This window comes from Pristiophorus japonicus, chromosome 23 (genome assembly GCF_044704955.1).
Source record: "Pristiophorus japonicus isolate sPriJap1 chromosome 23, sPriJap1.hap1, whole genome shotgun sequence".
Taxonomy (NCBI): domain Eukaryota; kingdom Metazoa; phylum Chordata; class Chondrichthyes; family Pristiophoridae; genus Pristiophorus; species Pristiophorus japonicus.
Window position 1 is genome coordinate 48,075,423 of NC_091999.1, and position 26,406 is coordinate 48,101,828.

The 26,406-nt window shown below is 43.4% G+C and overlaps 1 pseudogene; it reads right to left on the reverse strand.

The window, feature by feature from the left end:
* Window positions 1-646: 646 nt before the first annotated feature.
* On the reverse strand, window positions 647-24,678 carry LOC139235524 (Ig heavy chain C region-like; annotated as a pseudogene).
* Window positions 24,679-26,406: the final 1,728 nt, after the last annotated feature.

Below are 26,406 nucleotides of genomic sequence, written 5' to 3' on the forward strand. Positions count from 1 at the left end.
AATCAATACTTTATTTTCCTCAGGTCCTAATCATAACCCTATTAGTGGGGGATACAAATTTGGGCCAAATTCCTCTGTCCATTCGCTTCTGTCATCTATATCTATTTTTATACTTACATCCTGTTGTCTTTTGTCACTTTCGCTGTCCATCTCACCTTCGGGTCTCTTTCTATTCATCTTTCCGACTTTTAAAATGATCTTTTTCCCTTCATCATATCCTGCCTTAACCATCTTCATGACATTTTCAGATTTTTCTCTCAGAAACTATTCTGGTAGTTTATAACTCAGCCGTCCAAGAGCCTTGGCAGATTCCTTTGCCATTTCATACATTGGGGCTTTTTACCCAGTTCCTCTTTTACCATCTTTACTTAAGCAGAACTTTTTAAACCAAGGCTTTTTACCTAGTGCTGTTTTTCCGCTTTTACTTATGTGGGACTATTTACACTGAAGCTCTTTTCCTGTATACGTACTTGTTGTACCAAAACTTACAGTCTTTATTTACAGTGTCCTGACGCACCCCTCAACTGGATTTACTGGCTGCATGGACTCTACCTCAGATTCGTTGGATCTCTGTTTACTTTGCGAGGAGAATTTCTCAAGGTAATTATCTGCTCACTCGTTATTCGGTTGGTTTGGCTTTTTGAGTCTAATCTGCCCGTCCAGTAGATCCTGCTGACTGCGCCGCGTTGTTCGAGTTAACTTCAAACCATACTCGGAGTCCATTTGCCTTAAAGTAAATGCAGTTTTTATTAATAAAAGATACAAGCTGCCAGTTGAGCTATCCTTGAATGAATGCGCAGAGAAACTGCCAGAGACATCTTATTTTATACAGTTTCAGATTATAGTCTTACTTAATTATGCAAGTTACAATTAATATGTGCTGATTGATTAATACATGATTATCTGGTAGGTTGCTTCCTCCAATCTGGCCTCTATATGTTTAATTAGTAATTCAGGATACATGTTGTTATGATTCTTTTTATTTAACTTGTATCTTATTACAGAATTCAAATTCTATGTTATCTGTGTCTGTGCCCAGCTCCCAAGGCCTTTGCTCTATGAATTGGAACATCTGCTCCTCTGTGGAAGGCATTCCACACATGCTTCTCACAATCTGAAAAACAGGCTGTGGGATCCATTTTAAAAATCTGTTAACTCCATTTTAAAACATCACAATTATTATTATTAATTGTAATTACGATTTGTCATCTGCCCTTTCAGTCTATTATGGGGTATCTTATCGAAGGCCTTTGGAAATCCAAATAAATTACATCTACTACATTACGTTAGTTTACGCTATCTGTTACTTCTTCGAAAAATTCAAAGAATTTGGTCAATTCAAGACTTTCCCTTTTATAATCCATGCTGACTATTCATTTTTGGTTTCTAGTTGTTCTTCCACTTTCTCCTTTAGTAGGGAATCCATTATTTTTCCTCCCAACGACGTTAAGTTGACTGGACTATAGTTCCTCAGACACGTTCTACCTCACTTCTTAAAAATTGGTATTACATTAGGTATCTGCCAATCCTCTGGCACTGCACTTTATTCTAGCGAAATAATGAATATGTTTATTAATGCCTCTGCTATCTCTTCCCTCGATGTAATTTGTCCGAAGCCGGCATTTTATCCATTTTCGGTTTGATTAGTTTACATAATATTGTACTCTTGTTATTTTAAATGCAGTTATTTCATTTCTAATATCATCCAATATCATGTCCACCTGTGTTGACTCCCTGATAAATACTGATGCAAAGTAGTTGTTTAATATTTCTTCCTATCTCTGTCTGTGGACAACATTGTGAGCCACGTACCTTGGTATGTATTGTGGATGTCCTCCACGCAATCTTTATCCCTATCGTTGGGCAGGAGCATTGTCTCATTCTCAGCCTCTCCTCAGTTCTCGCCACACGACACCCAATCAACCACGGACTTTCCTGAACCTGCGCTTTTCTGTGGGATGTGACTGTTTTCTGGATTAAATCACTCCTCCTGTGTGTTTCAGAGTGTGTCGAACTCGCACTCCAGCCCAATTACCCTGAGCCAGAGCGAATAAAGAATACACATTTATTGCAGATGTGGGAATGTGGGACAGATTTGATGTCCACAAACTCACACACACTACAGTCTCGACTCATTGCCTACCCTGCCATCTTTAGTTATTTTTTATAAATTTATTTGCTTATTACACACTGAATTAATTTAATTACTTAGTTTTTAGACAATTGTTATTTATAATTATATTAATTAATTAGTAATTATAGTTAAATTATTAATTTAATAAAGTATTGTTATTGCTCCCAGGTCTTAGTGTGGACCAAGCTTCGAGAAAAAAGGTAATACTCTCCAAACGTATTCAACCTGCTGTATTTTGGAGGCCAAAGCAGCACCTCCTTCAACCACTGTTCCCATTCAAACTCTCACCAAATTCCGTTTAATATCACTGTGCAGAACACACTGTGCATCAGCAGTTAGTGTTTCGTTTTATATCTTTGGAGCCACACACAAGTTACAAGTGCTGTCTCAGCTCCATGCCCATTGCTCGCAGTAATTAGCACATATTTAAGACTAACACTTACAGCTGACTGATAGTTAACTACCACTAACAGGCAGTTTCTGCTAACTTCTGTATTTAAAGTTCTAAGTTCAATTCAAAACGTTAATCTAAATGTCCCTTTTTACAGCTAATACTCAGCCAGACTCACCACGGACTTACCACTGAATCTCACTTTCTCTACGTTCCCAAGTTTAACACTCTCTTTGTGCACTCCGTTTAAGATCATGATGTGGTGATAGAGTAAGCTCTGACATGCTTTGCTGGGCCGAAAGGTTCGGGGTGGGGAAGGTCGCTCTGTAAATTTGCAGTCCACAGGCAGATGGGCTGCTAACTCCCAGCACCCCCAGTGAAACCTCAGGGGAACGGCCTCAGACCAGTTTGCAGCCGCGAGCACCGAATGGCCTATTTCGGTGTTGCAGACATTAAGTAACTCTATGTAAAGTGAGGTGTGAAGGAGAAGGGATGTCTGAAATGCGATTCTGGATCAACCACAGACCAGGGCATGGTCAGAAGGGCAGATCTGTGATGTCACAATACTCAGGCACAGTGTCATGTGAGTTTCCCTGCTTTATTACATCACACATACTGCAATAGCGAGCAACAAAGCTCGTTACCACCCTCCCTGAACACTGCATATTATGGGCTATGTTTAGCACGGAGATTTTACAGAGAGTGAGGAGGAGCTGAGTTTAATGTGTGTCGAGTGTGTGCGGGGAACACTTCATCCTGCAGCTCACCGCATTGTTCAGGCAAACTTACAAAGGAACGTTATAGTGGTGAATTTCACTGGAAGATACTCCGTCTGCAGGAGGCCCGTTAATCCCAAAGGTAGATTATCTGAAACAAGGATACGTCGCTATCACCGGGCGCTGGGGCTGCTCAGGTTAAACCCCACTTGGAGAAAAACACAAGGAGCCTGCAAAAGGATGAAAGCACTGGCCTTTTGAGCCTTTGAAACCTTGCCTCCCTGGCTGTTGTTTGGTCCCAGGCCATTTCCCCCCAGCTTTCCCTGTGAATGCTGGGGACTGAGCGGCCCTTCCGCCCGTGGACTGAAAAGTAACAGAGCCACCTTCACCGTGCCGCTCTCTTTGGGTAAACACATCCGACACGAGCCCAGCGGTCGGGAGCTTTATAAACCCGTCCGAAACCGCAGCAGACGTCTTAGCGGGGATAAAACCTGCAGGAGTCCAACGGGACTGATCTCCGTGGACTTCCCCACCTCTACCATTTTTGTGAGTCGCTGAATCCGCGCGGTGAAAGATCAAAACATGCCTCACTCTGTGTATATCACAGAGATGAGCGGATTGGGCAGAACACCCGCCCAAAACATTGTGTGATTCTTATAATTTAATGCATTTAACAATTACAGTAAAGGGATATTTCACCACATTCTTCAACTCCTCTCTGAATTTCGTCTGGGTCACGGCATAAATACATGTGTTGGTGCAGCAACTCAGGAGCTGAAGCATTAATCCCATTTCCTGTACATATTTAGGTAGAGATACAGGAATAACGTTTAACGAATACAATCGTTCAAAAACAGAATACAACAGAAACACTGCCCATAAGAGCATAAAATTGCCGGATATAACAAACAGTAAAATGATGGATTTCCTTCGTTTCTCCATCTCTGGGTCACTGGGACTCTCCCCACTGCTGTGGGCCCTGAGTCTCCTGCGGGCTCTGCTCGACACTAAAACGTGTCTGACAGTTAAAGTATTGAGCAGAAGGATCAGAACAAATGGAATAAACGGTGTTATAATATAATGAAGGAATTCAATTACTGCCCATGATACTGACTCATAGACTTCCAATCGAACAAAACAAAACCAGGGACTATTGGAAATATTATACATACCTCCATACATAAAGTACCAGAAAGTGTTCTTTACACAGAACAGCGCACTCACTGTTCCCACAGCCACAGTCGCCGTTTTCTCGGTGCAGTATTTGGTTTTGAGCTTCTGACAACAAATGGCTATACATCGATCAAAGGTAAAAGCAACTGTGAACCAGACGGAACAGTTCGTGACTGCGTAAAGCAGGATGGCATGGATATTACAAACATTAATCTTCCACATGAACACAAACACGGTTGAATAACGAATAGCAATCTGCCTGGATATCAGGTCGAGGATAACGACCAGTAGATCCGCCGCTGCCATTGCCACCAGGTAACGGGTGACACACTTGGAGAGACCGCACCTTCCTTGAGACAGGATCATTATCGTCACTAAGTTCACTGTAAGAAAGAGAAAAAGAGGGAATTTATATTTCAGATTGAGAGCAACAACAGCTGTCTCAAAGTATTATGTGTGAAATGAGTCAGGATTATATGAACCAGCCATTGGGACTTGTGGTGTTTGGGTCAGGACTGATGAAATCATCGGATGGGACGTGTACTGTTTGGGACAGGACTGATTACACCAGCGGATGGGACGTGTGGTGTTTTCCAGGGATGGGAATGTAGTATGGGGACAGCGAGGGGGATGAAATCTGTGTCCAGGGAGGAGAATGTAATTGGGGGCCAAGGGAGGGAATGGAGTCTGTGGCCAAGGAAAGGAATGGAGTCTGTGACAGGGAGGGGAATGGAGTATGTGGCCAAGGAGAGGAATCGATTCTTTGTCCACGAAAGGGAATCGAATCTCTGTACAGTGAGGGGAATGGAGTCTGTGGCCAAGGTGGGGAATGAAATCTGTGGCCTGAGAGGGGAATGCAGTCTTTGGCGAGGTTACTGCGGTTGTGTCGTAAGCTGAAGAAGATGACTTGAAATGTATTATGTGTCGAAATCAGAACCTTTCCTACCATTGTTTTGAAAGTACACTTTGTAATTGGCTTAAGCTGACTTTCCACGAACATTGCAAATAATCTTTAAAGAAGGGACTGTCGCTTTACGAACGTGTCTGTTTACAGCTGGAACTGTGTCAACCAACTGCCTTTCACCTGGTGTGAGAAAATTACAGTCTTCCAGTAGACAGAGAGAGTTTGAGACTGGAAATATCAAACTATTTCACAATATAGTGCTCCATTTTGAATAGTTGCTACCGTGCGGCCCACCCCGAGCTCTCCTGAACTGTGGCTGAACAAGGGAAATAAATCAATTCAAACACAACTGAATAAACATTTTACTGGAAGACGTATTGCAGTTTTAACCCTGTCCTGACCATCTGGAATTAGTGACTGTGAGGCAGAGCGGGAGGCGGTGGAAATTGCGACAACTGTCTATAGCTGAATCATTAGTGGATAATGTCTCATATCTCAGTGTATTTGTGAAGGGTCTCTCAACGCTGATTTCCACTGGTCAGTGTCATTAACAATAACCAGTGGACCTTAAAACACTTGTTACCGCTGAACACATATTTATTATCCAACACTGGGCATCAGTGCAGAAAGCTGACTGCAAGCTGTTCAATAATATAATCGTTCACCAACATATCTGTGTCAATAAAATCAAATTTCTCTCAAATCCTGTAAACCACTATCACTGGAAGCAAGTTGTGGAAACAACATACTGTTCATTGAACTGGGAGCAGCGAATTAACAAACGATCAAACATTACATGACAGAAACTTATTTGCATTGCCAGACAAAGAACAAGAGGTTTAAATTGATACAATTAATAACTAGAACTAAAGGACAAGGACAGCAAATACAGAGAAACATGGGTTACATAATTTATTGCAGATGAAGGACTCACCAGGAACACCAACAGCAGCGAGGAGCGGGTAATAAATACGTTCTACATCCAAAAGTGCCCACAGGATCCAAAGCTGAGTTGGAATCTCCCAGAACATGACTTGACTTTCTGTGAGCTCCAATGATCGCTGTTCGTTTTAAACAACAACTTCAGTCAAACATTGCTGTACAGACTGAAAACAAATCCCTATTTATAGCCTGAGGGAACTCTCCAGTGAGACAATTAAACTGCATACTGAAGGATATTAATCACAGTCTCTGAATAAACAAGTTGTCCGAACCTTTTCTTTGCATCACTTTCAATTGCAAAATATCTTAAAAGCAACGTGGCCTTCAGATCAAATAACTTTATCCAAAACCAAGCACTATTGGTAAAAGCAGAAATAGTTAATTCCAAAGAATCACAGCATGCATGTGAAGGGAGCAACTTTCATTTAGGCAGTTTCTATTATTACTGAGATGTAAAATAGCTCTGTAATTTCAGATTTTCAATTCACTTCTCGGGGTAACACAAGTGAAATAAAACAAATGGAAGGATAGAGGCAGGCTAAGTAAATGTCAGTAACATACACGGGGACTGACAGTACAGTTCAAATTAAGGATACATGGGCACTGATAATACAGTGGTTAGTAAGGTTACATGGGGCAGATAATATATTGGTCAGTAATTGTACATGAGGACTGATAATACAATTGTCAGTAAGGGTACATGGGAACTGATAATACAGTGGTTAGTAAGGGTACATAAGAACTGATAATACAATCGTCAGTAAGCGTACATGGTGACTGTTAATATAATTGTGAGTAAGGATACATTGGGACAGATAATACAGTGGTCAGTAAGGGGACATGGTGCAGATAATATATTGGTCAGTAACGGTTCATGGGGACAGATAATACAGTGGTCAGTCAGGGCACATGGGGACAGATAACATATTGGTCAGTAAGGATACGCGTGTGCTATTATTACAATGGTCATTAAGGATTCATGGCGACCGATGCCACACTGACAGTCACACGCCATCAAATCGTTTATTTTCCTCAGAGCAGAGACTGGATGTGAGGAATGGAGATGAAAGGAGCAGAGAGGTGAGGAGAGGAGAAGAGAGAGGACAGGAGGTGGGAGGGAAGTAGACGAGAGGAGATGAGTGTGGAGGAGAGGAGAGGAGGGGAATAGGAGAGCAGAGGTGAGGAGAGGATATGCGTGGAGTGGAGAAGACAGCAGAGCAGAGCAGAGGATAGGAGGTGAGAGGAGAGGTGGGAGAAGGAAAGAGTGAAGATGAGCAGGAAGGGGAGGAGAGGTTAGTGGAGGATAGGATAGATGAAAGGGGAAGTAGAGAGGCGAGCAGAGGAGAGCAGAGCAGAGATGAGTAGAGGAAAGCAGAGGAGAGTTCAAGAGAAGATAGGAGAGGGGAAGAGAGGAGAGGAGGGGAAAGGAGATGATAGTGTAGGGGAGATGGATGGAGAGGAGAGTGGAATAGAGGTGAGGAGAAGGTAGGGGAGAGGAGAGGGATGCGAGGAGTGGAGAGGCGAGGGGAGTGGAGATGAGAGTGTAGGGTAGAGGGGTGGAGAGGAGAGTGGAGTAGAGGTGGGGAGAAGGTAGGCGACAGAAGAGAGATGAGAGTAGCGGGGAGAGGAGGAGAGGAGCGTAGGAGAGAAGGGAGGAATGGAGAGAAGTGGAGAGGTGAGAGATGATGAGAGAGAAGGAGAGTAGAGCAGAGGAGAGGGGAAGGGCAGTGGGAGAGCAGAGGAGAGACCATCAGAGGAGAGGAGAGGAAGAGAGTGGGGAGAGCAGGGGCGAGAAGAGATGAGAAGGGAGGGGAGGAGAGGGGTGAAGAGAGGGGAAGCGGAGATGAGAGTGGAGGAGAGAAGAGCTGTGGAGATTCGAGCAATGGAGAGGAGAATAGAGGAGATAAGAGGATAGGAGAGAAAAGATGAAAGCAGAGTGGAGAGAGGAGGTAGTAGATTAGAGGAGAGGAGAGGAGAAGAGAGGGGACAAGGGAGGAGTTTAGAAGCGAGGGCAGGAGAGGATAGAAGAGTGGTTAACGGAGAGGGGAGTAGAGGTGAGTGGAGAAGAGGGGAGGAAGTTAGGGGAGAGAAGAGGAGAGAGAAGACAGTGCATGAGAGGAGGAGGTGAAAAGAGGGTAGAGGAAAGGAGGGAAGAGGGGAGGAGAGTGTAGGAGGGGGAGGAGAGAAGTGGAGAAGAGAGGACTGGACAGGCAGGAGAGCAGAGGGAAGGAGAGGAGCGGGAAGGAGAGGAGAGGGGAGAACATCAGAGGAAACAAGTGAGGAGAGGAGTTAAAATGAAAGGGGAGAATAGGTGAGGAGGAGAGGAGAGGGGTGAGGAGAGGAGGGGAGAATTTAGGGGAGAGGAGTCGCGATGATTGGAGTGGAGACGAGTGGGGAGGAGAGAGGAGAGTGGACAGAGAAGCGACCTGAAAACAGGAGAGAGGAGAGGATAGGTGAGGATAGGGGTGGATCGGGGAAGACAGGAGATGAGAGAGCAGAGGAGATGAGAGGAGAATGGAGGAGAGGGAAGGGGAGGAGAATAGTGTAGGGGAGAGGGGAGAATGGAGTAGAGGCGTGGAAAAGGTAGGCAAGAGGGGAGAAAATGAGGCACAAGAGAGTTGAGGAGAACAGCTGAAAGGGAAGGAGAGTTGCGGAGAGTGGAGAGGAGAGAGGAGAGGAGACAGGAGAGAACGGGAAGACAGGTGAGAAGAGAAGTGGAGAGGAGAGAGGAGGAGATGGGAGAAGGGATGAGCCGAGTGGAGAGGATGGGGGAGCAGAGGGGAGAGGAGAGATGATGAAAGGATAAGGAGGTGAGCAGAGGGGAGAGGAGAAGAGTGTGAAGGAGAGGAGAGGCGAGAGGAGGAGAGTAGTGGAGAGGGGAGGAAAAGAGAGACGAGGGGAGGAGAGGGGAGAAGAAAGCAGAGCAGGGGAGGGTTGTGGAACGGAGAGTGGATGTTATGAGAGGAGAGGAGAGGAAAGCGGAGGGAAGAGGGTAGGGAATTAGAGGGGAGGACGGGGAGAGGAGAGGGTACAGGCGAGGGTGGGAGAGGAGAATAGAGTAGAGGAGGGTAGAAGGTAGAGGAGAGGAGAGGAGGTGCACAGAGGAGAGACGTGAGGAGAGAGGAGAGGAGATGGAGGGTGAGGAGGGGAGGTGTTGTGGTAAAAAAGAGGCTTCTCTCCCTCGGGATGGACCAACTGATATAGTTAACCGACACCTCGCCCAGCTTCCCACTGTATGACGAACACGGAAGTAAACAAACGAAACCTCAGGTTTACCGGTTTTATTACGAGCAATGAACGGGAAGGTTCAGTCTTGGAACCTCCGAAGTAGAAGAATTTTGAAGCATAATGTATACAGGTGTTGGAGAGGAGCTATCCTCCTCCAAAATCATGGAAAGGTCTATTGCTATCAGCGAAGTTACAGTGATTTGTCGACTCTTATCAGACGGGCTCTGAGTGGTACATGAAACTGCCCATCTCTCATCATTGTTTTATTGTATTTTGCCCTCCACCCCAGTCTATTCGACGCCGAGTGTGGTTGTTCTGGCTTATTTATCTCTTCATCAGCGACTTTGAAACAAAACTGCTGACTTTGGCTGTTTCAGTGTTACTAAGGTTAAGCTATAATATAATGCGTATAAATGTGTTATACCTATATAATCAAGTGTTACATACATCGACAATTGATACGTTCACTACGTTCGGCATAATTCTGACCCCCTTTCTATAACCTTACTATTTATCCTTTACAATTCCCCCCTAATGGCCCAGGCTATTTGCCCCAGATAGGCTATTTCGCAATTAATTCCACATGGGTGAGCTTCCAGGGGTGTCCTTTCACTTGGGTAGTGCTACTTCCCGAGATCCTGGATCTACCTGTTGGCTTTCCCATCAAGGTTATACTATGTAAGTCCTTTTTGCAGGACTGTCTGTTTTCCCTTTCTTCAATGTTTTAACTATAGTACGGGCTAGGGCCTACCTCTTACGTCGGTTACAGCTTTTTAAAGGATAGCAAGGTCAGCCCCCTTGCACGACAACCAATACATTGAGTCCAGCTTAATTCGTGTATAAGTCCTTTGTAGCCAAAATTTTTTCGGTGTTCGAATTATGCCACGCCTGGGTTTTCTGCTGTTTCATCTATCTTCCCTCCACTTGGGGTCTTCACTGTTCTGCCGACATTCTGCCCCGCCTGGAGTATCCTCTATGTTGTCGAATGGTGTTTGTTTCTCTTTCAATTCGAGTATCGGTTTTCCTTGTGGCCCGATGGTCTTCGCATAACCTCCTCAGGCAATGTCCATCATTGTCCCATCGATCATTCCTCCTTTAGCTCAGGGGTTATAATAAACCCATTTATATCTGTCTCATCAAGTGGAGTAAAGCAGAAGTCAATATCCATAATGGTGCATGAGGTTTTCCTTCATTCATTTCAGTTGCCGTGGTGCTCACACATCAATCTCCATATCCTCGTACTACAGCGATAATTTAGTAATCCTGTGTTAGTTGGGGTGATACTCAAGGTGCACCCGTCCACTTGGTTATATCCACAGTCATCTTTGATCATTCGTAGTGGATCTCGACATAAAGCAACTTGGTTATTTTTATAACAATCTACATATGCTGAGTCTCTTAGTACTGTTGTTCTCTTCAATTAAATTTCTGGTTTTTCATCGTACCGCACGCGAGTTTGATTCCTTATTTCTCCTACATTGTTTGGTATAGAGGATCTCCTGTTGTCACATCATACTGTCGTATAGATAATACAAAATCTATTTAAATGTCCGGTAACACAGCTGGCCTTTGAAACCCAAGCATGACTGTTTCTCTGCACCTCGCAGGCATGAGTCATGTTTTTGTCCAAGGTCCAGTTGGTAAATATATCGAATGTTATCCAATCCGGCACCTTTCTATTCTGAAGCTACTCTATGTTATGTTGTATTCCATTGAGCAACCATGCTCCATATCCTGCACGTACTAGTTCTGTCTGTATGGTTTTACTTAAGTTGCGTTCTGCTCTATTCATTTATAGTTCTGGTGTGGTCTCGCAATGTGTGGGCCACTGTAATAATTCGCTTTATGCGCCATTACCCAGCTGTACCTGTATCTTTTCATTATCCTTATCCCTTTCCAGCAATCCCTGTCAGGTTAATGTTAAGGCGTTAACTCAATCATCTATCGTGTGTCGGTCAATAGTGTCGCAGCTCCCGCCACATACACGTATCCCGCCGTGTATTCTGCAGTGTATCCTGCCACGTATCCTGCCGTGTATCCTGCCTCGTACCATTTCTAGTATCCCTCTTTTTCCCCTGTCCCGTTTTTTTTTACCTGACCCTCTTTCCACATTAAACTTCATGGTTTTGGATTCAGCGCCTTTAAGTGCTCGAAGGATCAGGTTTCTATACAGGCTTATACTGTTTAACCCGCAGATGTTGGGGTAGCTTTATTGTTTAATTTTAGGATTACAGTAATTATTCGCTGACGTACCCTGAAGTGTATCTTATCCTTGGTCTGCCTTATCAATTTCTCTTTTGCCCCAGTGTTCACAGTTGGACACGTTTGTGGCGCTGAGGGTGTGATGGTCGAGGCCCTGGTAGCGCTCATTAATGCTAAAGCAGTGGATGGGGCCGTGTTGGTGGGTCTATCTCTGGAGATATCCCTCCACCACCATTCATAGATGTTCATGAAATCTGCACCCCCTTCCCCTGTTGCAGTATGTTTGTCCCTCCTGATTAAAAACACACCGCGGTCTTATTCCCACTAATTATGGTTCTATATTATTGGCTCATCCCCAATGTTGTTTCGTTTCCTTGTAACGTTGTTTTATGCCCGTTATTTAACTCTACTGTTGCTCCGTCCGACACATCAGTGTTTTTGATGTTTTATTAAACTAATGTCGTCCGAGTCCCTGTAATACAGGCCTTGCCATCCCTCAGTCTGTTGTCTCTGATATGAGGCTGCGTTACTCCACGTTATTTCCATGAGCTCTCGAGTCCTGCAAAAAGCAATATTTTCCGGTCGTCACTGGTTAGTTAGTGACCATGCTTTTTGAACTTGGTCCAGTGTTTCCACTTGCCAATACTCCTTATAAGTACCATAACGTACTATGATTACCTGATAGAGACCGATCCATTTGGATGCGATCTCGAACCTCTCTGGGGTAATCTCTTGACTGCCTATTTGGGGTGTTTGGAACTTCTGTTTCTTAGTTTCGTTCTCGAAATTCTTGATTTGCTGATCTGTAACCTTTTACTCTATATCAATTCTATTATAACTAAGCAGTATGTTTTCCCCCTGTTGCTGGATAATGGTCCAATAAAATCTACCAGCAAATTTTCCCAGAGTCCCTTCGGTCGGGGCTAATGTCCCATTCTGACCTTTACTTTCCCCACTGGGTTTTATTTTGTGCATATCACGCACCTTCTGCAGAGGTCCTCTATATCTCTAAATATTCCCTTCCACCAACAGCATCTGGACATCGAGCTTATCATGCTGGTTCTACCTGTATGGACATACCCGTGGTATAAATTTAATCGGCTTCCCTGGATGCATTCCGGGGCCACCACATTCCCATCTTTTCTCCATATCCCGTCGGTCCCTTCTTTGGCCCATCTCTGCTTCCATCCCTCCTGTTCCTGCGGATTGTCCTCTCCCTGTACCTCAAGCATATTTACTTCCTCAGGCCTGATTTTACATGCCCTGCCTTGGGCTTCCCCGGCCAGTGTACCTGCCACTCGCTTGGTTGCTTCATCTGACCATGCATTCCCCTGTTCATACTGATCATTCTTTTTTACATGTGCTTTAATCTTTATTATCGCAAACTCCTGGGGTAGGTGGGAGGCTTCCACTAGATGTTTATCAATCTCCTCATGTTTAATCGGTCCTCCTCCTGAGGGCGTGTATCCCCGTCTGCTCCAGGCTATCATATAAACATGCACTAATCCGAAAGCGTTTCGACTGTCTGTATAGACGTTTACTCATTTTCCCCTAGCCAGCCTCAGAGCCTCATGTGAGAACCACTAATTCAACCACTTGAGCTGATAGATTCTCTTCTAACCGTCCTTCCCCTTTGGCCTGACCGCTGCGATCTACCACGGCCCATCCTGTCTGTGGTGTCCCATTGATATAGCGCCAAAACCCATCTACATATAGATCCATGTCTGCCTCCTCAAGCGGGATTTCACTTGCCTGACTACTTCTCGCATCTTCTTCTGTTGTGCTACACTGATGCTCCTCTCCCTCTGTATTTTATTATTGTTACCGTCCCGTTGGGTGGGTGGGTGGGGGGGGTGACAGGAGAGGAGGGGGGAGAGCATTATTTACCACCTCGCCATTTGTGCATCGAATACCTTTTTAGCCTTCCAGTGTTAAGTAATTCTACTAAGGTACGCTGGGTTTGTAGAATAATGCATCCTGGCATTATTATTGGTTCGTTAACTCTGATGGCCCAAGCAGCAGTCGAGGGCAGCAACGCACCTGGACAGTCCTGCAGCTACAGGTTGCGGTTTATCTGAGTAATATGCCACGGTCTATGCCTTTCGCCATGTAATTGAATCACTACCGCGTTATAATGATGGTTAATATGGTAGGAAGAGACGTAAAAGGGCCTATTCTGGTCTGGTAGTCCCAGGGCTGGAGCACTTGTGAGAGTTTGTTTTAACCGCACACATGCAGTTTCTTGATCTAGACCCCAGTTTACTGGCTCTTAGGAGGGTTCCCATCCTTTGACCTGTTTCTGTATAGGTTCGGCCACCTTGGCATATTCGGGAATAACATTTCTGCAGTAGTTTAATAGCCCTAGTATCTGCCTGACCCCTTTCACGGTTCCTGGTCTGGGGATTGATTGAATTGCTTCCTTACTGTCCTCGGGCATCTGTCTCTTCCCTTACGATATTATGTATCCCAGATATGTTACTTCGCTCCTTCTTTCTCCTAAGACTACTGGTTCCAAAATCCATGACAATATTCGATGAAATATGCTCCAGCTGTTATTGAATCCCAGTGGTACCTTGGGCCATGTGTATTGTTATTCATTTACCATGAAGAGAAATTTTCCTTGAGACTCTTTGGCTAAGGGAATCGTCCAAGTTCCATTCACTATATCCAGCATGGTGAATATCTTATGATTTCGATCCAGGCCATTAAAAATTGTGGCCGGACTTGCCACTATTGGGTGTTGTCCGGAAGTCACCTTATTCACCGATAGTCAGTCGGTAACACCTGTCGGGTTTCTTCATCAGCCACAAAGGTGAATTAATGGAAGCTATTACATATTTCAATATACTTTGCTCCTCTAATTCATGCACTATCTGACAGACCGCTACCTCAGCTTCGGGTGTTAATTGGTACGGTCGGTGAGCTTTGTGTTCGGGTCCAGGAAATTTGATGGGTGATATCTCTGCTAATCCACAATCTTGTTTGCATTGTGCCCACAGAGTCGGGTATAATTGGCACACGCTACCCAATACAGCCTTTGAATCCCACTCGGGTTGGATTATGGTTGTTCCTGCCATTCGTTGCTGCTGGTGTCCCGAGTTTTCGAACTGAGTTCGGTTTTCGTGCTGATCCCCCAAAATTATCCGATTACGCTGAAGAGCTATTCGTACCCCTATCTCCCTTAATGTATCGCTGCCTTCTGTATACCTTCTTTATGTTGCCTTCTGTATTCTGACAGCACCAAAACTGAGCAGGTAGCATTACCCCTGTACTTCGACAACACCATCTCACTTAGGGTTGCTTTCTGATATGCCCCACTCTCTCCTTGTATGTTGATGGTCCTATGGGTCAGGTGCAAATCTAAGTTGGTTATTGGGTGTTCTCTGATTGGGGCGGTGGTGGTGGCAGTGATACCAGTGGTGCTGGTACTTGTCTGAGCATGTCCATCAGATCTTCCCTGATTAATGGTATTCCCTTCTGTGCCTGTTTGTGGTCTCGCCATCCAGCGCCTTCCTCATAACTCCAGCTATCTTTGGCCAGATGTCCACGTTTACCACAATTTTGACATCTCCCTTTAGAATTGCCGAAACCTCTGCTTTTCTGCAGGCAATCCCTATTGAACTTGCCTTCCTGATTGCAGTTTAAACATATCAGTGGAGCTGCGCAGGAGTGTGTCTCTTCCTCCTTCGTCTCTATTGCTAAAGCTGTTGTTGCTATTTTTGCTCTTTTATCCCTTGTTCTATCTTTAACCCCTCTACATGTTCTGCCCATTCCAAAGTTTCATCATAATCATCTCCAATCTTAAATAATCACTTAATTATCTTTTGATGTGCCTTTCCTCGTCCATCCTTAAACATTTTCAAGAATGCTGCATCATTTATGTTGCGGTCATCAGCCCCAGAGTGGTTTTTGTATTCAATCCACTTTCGTTCCCCGTACTCCCCAACACTTTTACCTGCCTTTTGAGTCACAGTATTCTACTCCAATCTTTTGTCAGAGTTCTGTATCTCTACTATTTTGCTTTAGCGGGTGGTAACTTATTCAATAGAATTTGTCTCCTGTGGGCTGAGGGGCACCTCCTTTATGGTAATTTGGGCTGCTCTACTCCCACTGGAGCGAATGGTGGTCGTACGTATCAGTGCCACTGATAAATAGCCATTATCATGTGCCGGGGCCACCTCTACTCCAAACTCATTATCCCTGTCTGATTGACTGTTAGGTTGGGTTTGTGGACTGCACTTACCCACCTTGGGGTACATTATCTCTATTACCGTAGGTGATGGTGCTATGGCTGTGCTCTGCACTATCAATCTGGTCCTGTCTTTTTCTCTGCGAGCTTATTTATCTGAGCTTCTAACTCTTGAATTTGATGTGTTTAAGTATCTATCTGTCCTCTGCAGCAGGTGAATATTGTTACATAGGCTTTCTTCGTTTTGTTTTCATTCTGTATATCCCCACATTTCTTCTGTCTGTCAGGTGAGTCTTTTTTCTTTTATTAAGAAATCCAAATTAATAATGTCCAGTATAAAACAGCTTTCAATGGAAAGGGTTAACTCTTTTACAGGTTTGTAAGAAGGCCTGGCGTCATTACGTGACTTCGGGTATTGATCTGCAAATTTTTCACAAGTCTTTGTGCTTTCAAAACTTGCTATGAAATTAGGAATCCGTTAAAATAGTAGAAATTACTAGTTAAGTTGTCAAAATAAAACCTTCTCAGAGGGAAAGGCAGCATTTTAGATTAAACTCCAATTTCTCTACACATCCAATTCAAATACTTGCCAACGAGTTTTTTATTGATTTAAAGCGAGACCACACATTTTAATAGCTATTTTGTTTCCAGAAATCCAATTTTCACGCAAGCTATATACATTCCAGCATTTTGTTTTTTTATGGTCCCGTTCACTGAGCAAATCTTGTGTTTTATTTCTCTCAGCACAAAATCTAAACTTCAGTGCCGGTCCATCTTTTTAAGAATCCTGTAATTCCTAGTTTTTTCTTTCTGTGCTGAGTTCACATAGCTTAGACCTTTTCCCCCTTTTGAATCTGAACTTAATCATTTTTTGATGACCTTACTCCAGTCCATAGTTAAACATCTTGGTTTCTCTTTCTCGGCACAAAGCGTTGTCGGGTTTAACTCATAAGTTTTTATATTTCAACCAATATCCTTTTCACAGCCAATTTAAATCTCGTTTCTTCAAATTAGGTTTTGTATTTTGATGATCTTCCTCCAGTCCATTTTCCTCATCATCTTTGTATCTCTGCAGCTTTCAAGGTCATATTTCTATCTTTTGATAAAAACAAACTGTCCTTTGTAAATTCAATTTGATTTCCAACATTTTTCTTTTCTTTTATTAATTTTCCATTTATCTCAGCGAGCATTTTATCCCACTGACCTGTTTTCTTTGGATCCTGGGGTCCCAACCCACGGTTTAGGTTGTATTTCTTCTTGTTTGCACCTCACACGATCAATACCAGCTTCACAGTGTTATTACCACGTCACGCTTCAGGACATACGCCTTATATTTCACATAACGATCGCTGGGGTCCACTCCCCCTGCGGTTGCATTCCTTCTTTTTCAGGCATACACCGATCCCACCCTTGGTTTTCAGCCATCTGAGGTTCGTTATAAGTTGTCCTACAGCTGACCCCTTCTAATTATTTATACAAATTAACTCCTTCCCCGTCAATGCTACAGCTGCATGTGGTAAAAAACATGCTCACTACCATTTAGCTGTCACGTGATCCAGGTCGGAAGGTCTGCATTCGGTTGATGACGCCAAATGTTGGGGTTAAAAAGGAGGCTTCTCTTCTTTGACGTGGACTAACTGATAAAGTTCATCGACACCTCACCTTTCTCCCACTGTATAACGACCACGGAAGTTAACACACGAAATCCCAGGATCAACTGGCTTTTATTACGAGCAATTGCAAGGGAAGGTTCAGTCGTGGAACCTCCGAAAAAAAAAGTTTTCAAGCATAACTTATACAGGTTTTGGAGAGGAGCTATCCTCCTGCAAAATCATCGATAGGTCTATTGATATCAGCGAAGTTACATTGATTTGTCGACTCTTATCCGACGGGCTCTGAGTGGTAAATGCAACAGACCATCTCTCATCATTGTTTTGTTCCATTTTTCCCTCTGCCCCAGTCTATCCGACGGTTAGAGTGGCTGTACTTGCTTATTTATCTCTTCCTCAGGGACTTAAAAAAACTGCTGACCGGCTGTTTAAGTATTACAGAGGTTACGGATTCAGTTCAATGCGTTATACATTTGCGCTGTACCTACATAAGCAAGTGTTACCTACGTAGCAATTATAAGTTCAAGACCTTCATCATAATTCTGAGCTCCTATTTGCAACCTTACAATTTATCCATTGAAGGGGTCGATGCAAAGCCTCCATCATTGCTCCCCATGAGTCCTCTCATTGTTTGGTAAGACGTTTATTCTCTCTGCTTAGATCTTCTTTTTACACCTCAAGATTTCCGAATTGTTTGCACTGCAGCCCCGACGTGAATTGCATTGATACTCTGCTGTTGGATTACTGCAGTAGCTGAGGCAAATTGACTCTGCAAATTCACAATTTTCTGTTTAATGTCTGAATCTATTTTCTGCAATTCTTCATTCTTAGCCGATTTTTTTTTTCCAGTTCTGATATTTTATCCTCTAATTCTTTCTTGACCTTTGATTGACGTCCTGGGAAGTACGAAGCTGCACAGGTGACTAGACGCATCGCCTTACCCAGCTTCCATTTCTTAGCTTTAATCTGTTCATAAATAAAAGTGACCACATCCTTAAGGGATGCATTCGGATTCTTCCCGAGGCAATCTAGCAACAGTGTCTGCACTTGCGTTTCGTCCCATCTTTTTTCTATCTTTTTCTGATACTCTTCCAAGAGACACTCCTCCGGCATCTGAAAATTTATTATTTTTAAGCAAGCTTCCTTAATGAAGATAACAGTCACTAGCAGTTGACGTAAATCAAGATTTGATCGGTGATCAAACGATCTGCCTTACATCTGCTGGTGATACACAACAACTTGTTTTCAAATAGACAGAAAAAATTACAAGAGTTCCCAATTAACTTGATTAACTTGCATTTTGTTCAATATCTCTTTGTTTTGTTCCTTCGTGGTCGCCAGATGTAGTTTTTATCCAATGAGCAGCTTTTTGCCGCTTTGCTAACTATAGCAATTCAACTATATTCAGGGTATATATTTAATTCAAACTGGGAGACTCTTGTTCAGATCATACCAAATGCTTTTAATAGAGGTATAGTGAGTAAAAACAGTGTTTTATCAAGTAAATTACATTCTGTTACAAAAAGTAACACTAAACAAATTATAGTCGCAGCCTAATTCTCGATAACGTCCTCTCGAGCTGACCGTGGTGCCGACTCCTTATCTCCTGTTCGCTTGATTTGCACTGCCTTCTGAGTAGAAGTGCTGTTACTTTATACCATTTTTCTCCCATTCAAAAGCTGTGAAAATTTACAGCTGGTTTAGCCTTACAATAGATCATATTATCTATTGCCTTTGACTTTCTATGTTATCTCTATCTCCCTCCCTCTCTGTGGCACGAATCACTTCTCTGAGAACAATTATACAGACCATGCTCACACAGAATTCATTACTGAGCTTGGCTTTACAAAGATATTACAAGAACTGGTATGCAATGTGTACCTTTATGTTATTGATTAATAATTTTGGTCTTGATCTTTCTATTTCTAAATGAAGATTTATCAGCAGTTACAAAAATGGATAAAATAATAATGACTCAATTTAACGTGATGCTTTGTTCATGTGTGGACATGTATAAGTATGGTTATGTCGAAATGTTTGGTTATGTTGAGGTGTAAGTATGTTTGAGTTTTCGTGTAACATTGTGTTTACATGTAAGTGTGTGTGTGTGTTTTGTGTTAGTTTGTGTTTGGATTTATATGCATGTTCATGCTTGTGTAAGTGTGTTGAGGTGTGTGCTTTCCTGTAAGTGTATGGTTATGTCTCAATGTTGTTCATGTTTAGATGTAAGTCTGTGTGTGTTTGTGTGTGTATGTTTCGTGTAAGTGTGTGTTTTGATTGATGCGTGTGTATAAGTGCAATAGTGTGTTTGCATGTAAGCGTGTGTGTGTTTTGTGTATATCTGTATTTGGATTGATGCGTTGGTTTACGAGTGTGTATGTGTTTTGTGCAAGTCTGTGTGTGGATTGACGTGTATATTTATCTGTGTGTAAGTCTGTTTGTGTGTTTTGTGTAAGTGTGTGTGTGGATTGATGTGTGTGTTTATGTGTGTGTAAGTTTGCTTTGTGCAAGTGTGTGTGTGGATAGATGTGTGTGTTTATATGTGTGTAAGTATGTATAAGTGTGTTTTGTGTAAATGTGTGTGTGGATTGATGTATGTGTTGATATGTGTGTAAATGTGTGTAAGTGTGTTTTGTGTTAGTGTGTGTCTGGATTGATATGTGTGTCTATGTTTTTGTAAGTGTGTATAAGTTTCAGTTGTGCAAGTGTACGTTTCGATTGACGTGTATTATTGCTATTGTTCAAAGTTTCAGTGAGTACCAATAACTGGATTTGACAATGATAGTTTTCATTATATTCTAGTTATGTATAATATTATGTGTCAGGTTGTTAGTATATCTTTATATGTAAGTCTATGTGTGTTTATGTGTAATTGTGCACTTACACAAAAACACAAACTTATACAAAATCATCAAAACACTCACATGTGAACACACACAAACTCACTTTCACATGTATTCTCCTCCGCTCAGTGTAAATGTGTTCTGTGTGAGGCGCAATGTGACATCAGCCGAACGAATGCAACAATTCAACCGATGGGCTTCAGCAACATCAGGGACACAACTGTGAGAAACCCGCAGAGGATTCAGTCACCAGTTTAGACATGGCCCATTAGAATTCAACATGTTAGTTTACAATTAACAGGGACTGTTGCATCCCCAACCCTATTTAAAAATATTACGTGGAATAAATAGTTATTTCAGAATATAATACTCATATGGCAAGTTTAAAATCTTTAGATCATGGGTTAGAACGTACGATGGCAACTTACTGCATTTCAAAGAGAGTGGTTCACTTCCCATCTCCCTGCGGGAGGGGCAGTGGAGGTTACATGAATTACACCTTTCCCTTTCTCCTCTCGCTGGTGCGTGTGAGAGGTACAGTGAGTTAAAATTACCCTTTACTCCCTCTCAGCTGAAGTTACCTTCAGGAATCCTGTAATGAGAGAACTCCACCCAATTTCTAACTCATGCTGTATCTGAGCTGGGAGCGCTGGCTGTACAAGCCTTGGGAACGATATCCGCAAACACGCTACTTCAGATAAACAGCCCTCACATTGGCCAAAATAGGAAACATAATTAATTGTAAAGGCTGTGTGTTTAACTCACGATTGGAAGAAAAGCCCTTTATTGTTTTTTATTCAAGAACTGAAATGCAATCGAGACATTCTCATTGACAAGAATGACGAAGAAAGCAATAAAGAAAGGAAAGATCGATTACAAAGGTAAACTTGCGCAAAACATGAAAACGGATAGTAAAAGCTTTTACAGATATGTAAAACGGAAAAGAGTGACTAAAGTAAATGTTGGTCCCTTAGAAGATGAGAAGACAGTTTTAATAATGGGAAATGTGGAAATGGCTGAGAGCTAAAACAATTATTTTGCTTCGGTCTCCACAGTGGAAGACACAAAAACCATGCCAGAAATTGCTGGTCAAAGGAATGAGGGAAGGGAGGACCTTGAGACAATCACTATCACTAGGGGGGTAGTGCTGGACAGGCTAATGGGACTCAAGGTAGACAAGTCCCCTGGTCCTGATGAAATGCATCCCAGGGTATTAAAATCGATGGCGGAAGTTATAGCAGATGCATTCGTTATAATCCACCAAAACTCTCTGGACTCTGGGGTGGTACCAGCGGATTGGAAAGAAGCTAATGTAACACTTCTGTGTAAAAAAGAGGGCAGACAAAAGGCAGGTAACTATAGGCCGGTTAGTTTAACATCTGTAGTGGGGAAAATGCTTGAAAAATCATTAAGGAAGAAATAGCGGGACATCTAGATTGGAATAGTGCAATCAAGCAGACGCAGCATGGATTCATGAAGGGGAAATCATGTTTAACTAATTTACTGGAATTCTTTGAGGAGTTAACGAGCATGGTGGATAGAGGTGAACCGATGGATGTGGTGTATTTAGATTTTCAAAAGGCATTCGATAAGGTCCCACACAAAAACTTACTGCAGAAGATAAAGGTACGCGGAGTCAGAGGAAATGTATTAGCATTGATAGAGAATTGGCTGGCTAACAGAAAACAGAAAGTCGCGATGAATGGGTCCTTTTCGGGTTGGAAATCGGTGGTTAGTGGTGTGCCACAGGGATCGATGCTGGGACTACCACTGTTTACAATATACATAGATGACCTGGAAGAGGGGACAGAGTGTAGTGTAACAAAATTTGCAGATGACACAAAGATTAGTGGGAAAGCGGGTTGTACAGAGGACACAGAAAGGCTGCAAAGAGATTTAGATAGGTTAAGCGAATGGGCTAAGGCTTGCCAGATGGAATACAATGTCGGAAAGTGTGAGGTCATCCACCTTGAGGAAAAAAAACACGAAAAGGGAATATTATTTGAATGGGGAGAAATTATAACATGCTGCGATGCAGAGGGATCTGGGGGTCCTTGTCCATGAATCCCAAGATGTTAGTTTGCAGGTGCAGCAGGTAATCAGGAAGGCGAATGTAATGTTGGCCTTCATTGCCAGAGGGATGGAGTACAAAAGCAGGGAGGTCCTTCTGCAACTGTATAGGGTGTTGGTGAGGCCGCACCTGGAGTACTGCGTGCAGTTTTGGCCACCTTACTTAAGGAAGGATATACTAGCTTTGGAGGGGGTACAGAGATGATTCACGAGGCTGATTCAGGAGATGAGGGGGTTACCTTATGATGATAGATTGAGTAGACTGGGACTTTACTCGTTGGAGTTCAGAAGGATGAGGGGTGATCGATAGAAACATTTCAAACAATGAAAGGCATAAACAAGATCGAGGCAGTGGGGTTGTTTCCACTGGTCGGGGAGACTAGAACTCGGGGGCAGAGACTCAAAATACGAGTGAGCCAATTTAAAACTGAGTTGAGAAGGAATTTCTTCTTCAACAAAGTTGTGAATCTGTGGAATTCTCTGCAAAGGGGAGGAATTGAGGATAGCTCATTGAATGTATTCAATTCACAGATAGATAGATTTTTAACCAATAAGGGAATTAAGGGTTATGGGGAGCGGGCGGGTAAGTGGAGCTGAGTCCACTACCAGATCAGCCATGATCTTGTTGAATGGCGGAGCAGGCTCGAGAGGCTAGATGGCCTACTTCTGTTACTAATTCTTATGTTCTTATGTTCTAATGACGTTGTCCATCAGAACAAGGGAAATGCTTTACCACTGGATTTATTGACGGATCTGTTGGTGATTATCAATGGGATCGCTTCATATCCCACCACACAGGAGTGAGAGGCGCCGCTGGCCCATTCCTTGGCTGCAATGGATAGCAGGCTGTAGATGAAGAAGGAGCTGCTGCCGTTCTCCGCCATCACCTCGGTGTTCTTGTAGTTGCCGGAATCCACCAGTTTATCATTGACGGTCCTTTTGACGAAGATCTCTCGGGGGGAGAACCTCTCACTAAGCAGGTGAGGCTGACCAACCTCTGGGCGGAGACTTCTTCTGCCGAGGGCAGGAGGACAGACATGGCCGGTTCCCGCGGATCTTTCGCTGTAGGACAGTTACAACAAAGGCCAATGAACTGGATAGTTCCAGAGACAATGGGGGAATTTCAACCCAATACAGCGGGCGGGTATTGGGCGTGGAGGTTGTTAAATTGGTAAAAATCAGAATCCCGAACTCAACTCGCCTACTTCCTGTTGTAATATTATATTTGAGTAATATATTTAAATGAGATTGGAATCCTCTATTTTAACCACCATTTGGTGTTTAACTGTCGCTGGTCCGGCTTGACAAACTGTGTAAATCTCAGCAGTTACAGCAATGCGGGGATTGCTGCACCCAGCTGGTAATTGCCCTTACACCGAACTCCTGGATCCAGGGTCCCTGCCTAACCCATCGCCCGCGATCCGCGACCTCCTCACTCGGCTTCCAATCCTCCCGCTCTCACTGGTGGCCTGTGAGACCAACGCCCACAACTCGCCTTCCTCATTTAAATTCAGCAATTTTCCGGTGGTTAGATGTGAGAGAAATGGACACTGCGTTGAATCTTAACGTTTTACCTTTTCCCCTCTGTTGCCTCTCTGGTTTTCCATCCCTTATCCGAGGGAACGTGATCTTTCTCTCTGAAATCTTGAAGCGTTGGACTGGAAAATGACATAGAATTTAATGTACAGAACGAGGAGATTTGGCCAACTGGTCTATGCCGGTGGTTGTGATCCACACAAGCCTCCTCCGAGCCCACTTCATCTAACCCTAATAATATACGCTTCTATTTCTTTCTCGCTCATGGACTTATCCAGTTTCCCCTAAAATACATAATGTCAGGTCCCAGAGTGCTGAGTTGGTGGAATTACCAACCTGAATGATCAGAGTAGCCATTAAACACTTTATATAATCAATTGGCCCTTGCACACGCATCGAAATTGTCGCAGTTGCTCACTTATTGCAACAATCTCCCCGCTCACCCTTTTCCTTGTGGCTGGAATCTCTGAGAGGAATCGGCATATCCTGATGGCTCACCACGCAGTAGAACTTATCCCCACTCAGCCAGTCTTTTGTCGAGATGTTTAAGTTGCTGATCACACGTTGGGATCCTCTCCGGGTTGGACGGCAATCTCTGATTTCAAAGTCTCGTTTTTTCGGGTCCAGGTCACGGTGAGCCCATAAGGAGCGTCAGACACGACACACGTTAAGGTCACCGTCGCCTCCAGTAAAACCTGTTCCAGTTACGGTGGGCGAAGAGTGATTTTTAATCGCTGCATGGGACATCCACTGCGAAACAGGAATGAAAGTCAGGAAAAGCCGCATCTTCAGAATCAGGACACCAATAATTAGCCTTAACTCTTTCAAGTGGAAATTCTCACTTTTGAGATATCAACCTCTCGCTATTGCTTGAACACCGTCGTTATGGAAGGACAATGAATTGGCAACGATTCCGGGAGGTCTGTAATATTTCCTGTGTATTTGAGCCAGAGCCACCTGTAATGGGCTATGAAACAAATGCCTGGCATAAAATGGGAATACATTGGGACGCAATTGTGATAGGCACTGAATAGCGCTCTTTCTGAAATCCTTTGCTCCTTTATGCCCATCTATAGATTATTGCACCCAAGTGCATCTCCACTGGTTATAATAGCTGAAGCCCGAATAGCCCAAGTTCAAGAGGTCTACACCAGCATTATACTTGTTCAAAACCAGTGTCAAATTAATTTCAGGATTTATGGGACAACAGGAAACAAAGTTAAGGTTCTAGTCTTTTGCTGCTATTTTTGTTGCGATGAAAATGTGCACGAACCAGTCACATCCCCCGTCAGAGGAGAAGTGCAAGTTCCGGAGAATGGAGTTGCAAGGAATCTTTTGTGGTGGGGCATCATTTGTAATGATGTGAGGTAGTTTGTAAATATCTGTAATTACTGAACATTTATCATGTCTGGTGAGAGAGATTCAGAAAGCACTATGACCTCAGGGCATTAATAGTAACATAGGAATAGGAGAAGGCCATTCAGCCCATCCATTCTGTCCCGCCATCTAGTTATATCATGGCTGATCAACACTCAACACCATCTTCACGCCTTGGTTATGTAACCCATGATAACCTTGCCGAACACAAATCTATCAATTTCAGTTTTCAACTTTTCAATTGAAAGCAAGTGTCAGCAGCTTTTGGGGAGGGAAATCCCGACTTGCACTATTCTTCCTGTGAGAAAATCTTTTCTGACATCACCTCTGCACGGCCTAACTCTAATGTTAAGGTTCTGCTACTTGTTGTGGACTCTCACATCAAACTAAATAAATGTTTCTATATCTAATCGATACAATTCCATTTATCAACTTAAACACGTCAATTGGATCATCTCTTGACGTTCTATACTCACCACCTGATCATTTTACATTATTAGCCCCGGTATAATTCGGGTAAACCTGCAGTTCAGCACCTCCACGTATATCCTTCCTCAGGTGCGGAGCCCAGAATTGGGCTCAGTACTCTGAATAGGGTAGATGCCCATTCTTGCAGTGGGTTCCTGGACAGTTAGCATTAAAGGATTCCAGACACCTATTGCCATTTCGTATATGATCAGCCAACTCAGGATATACCTGAGACTAAGGACACTTCACTCACTGCCTGACGCCAGAGCAAGGGGAAAGCTACTTTGGCGAGGTTAATAAACCCTGAGCAATGAGGAATCCTGAACCAGAAGATCGTGGGTTGAAGTCTCACTCCAGTTATTTGATCACAATATGTAAGCTGAGTCTCTCAGTGCAGTACTGGGGGCGTGGTGCATTGTCGGAGGTGCCGTATTTGGGATCATGTGTTAAACCAAGAATCCGTCTAGCCTCTCAGGTGGAGGTAAAAGTTCCCCTGGAATTATTTCAATGAAAAGCAGAGGAGTTCTCCCTAGTGTCCTGGGAATATTAATACCTCAAGAAATAACACTGAACAAAAAAAATAGTCGTTATCACACTGCTGTTTATTGGGAGCTTGCTGTGCA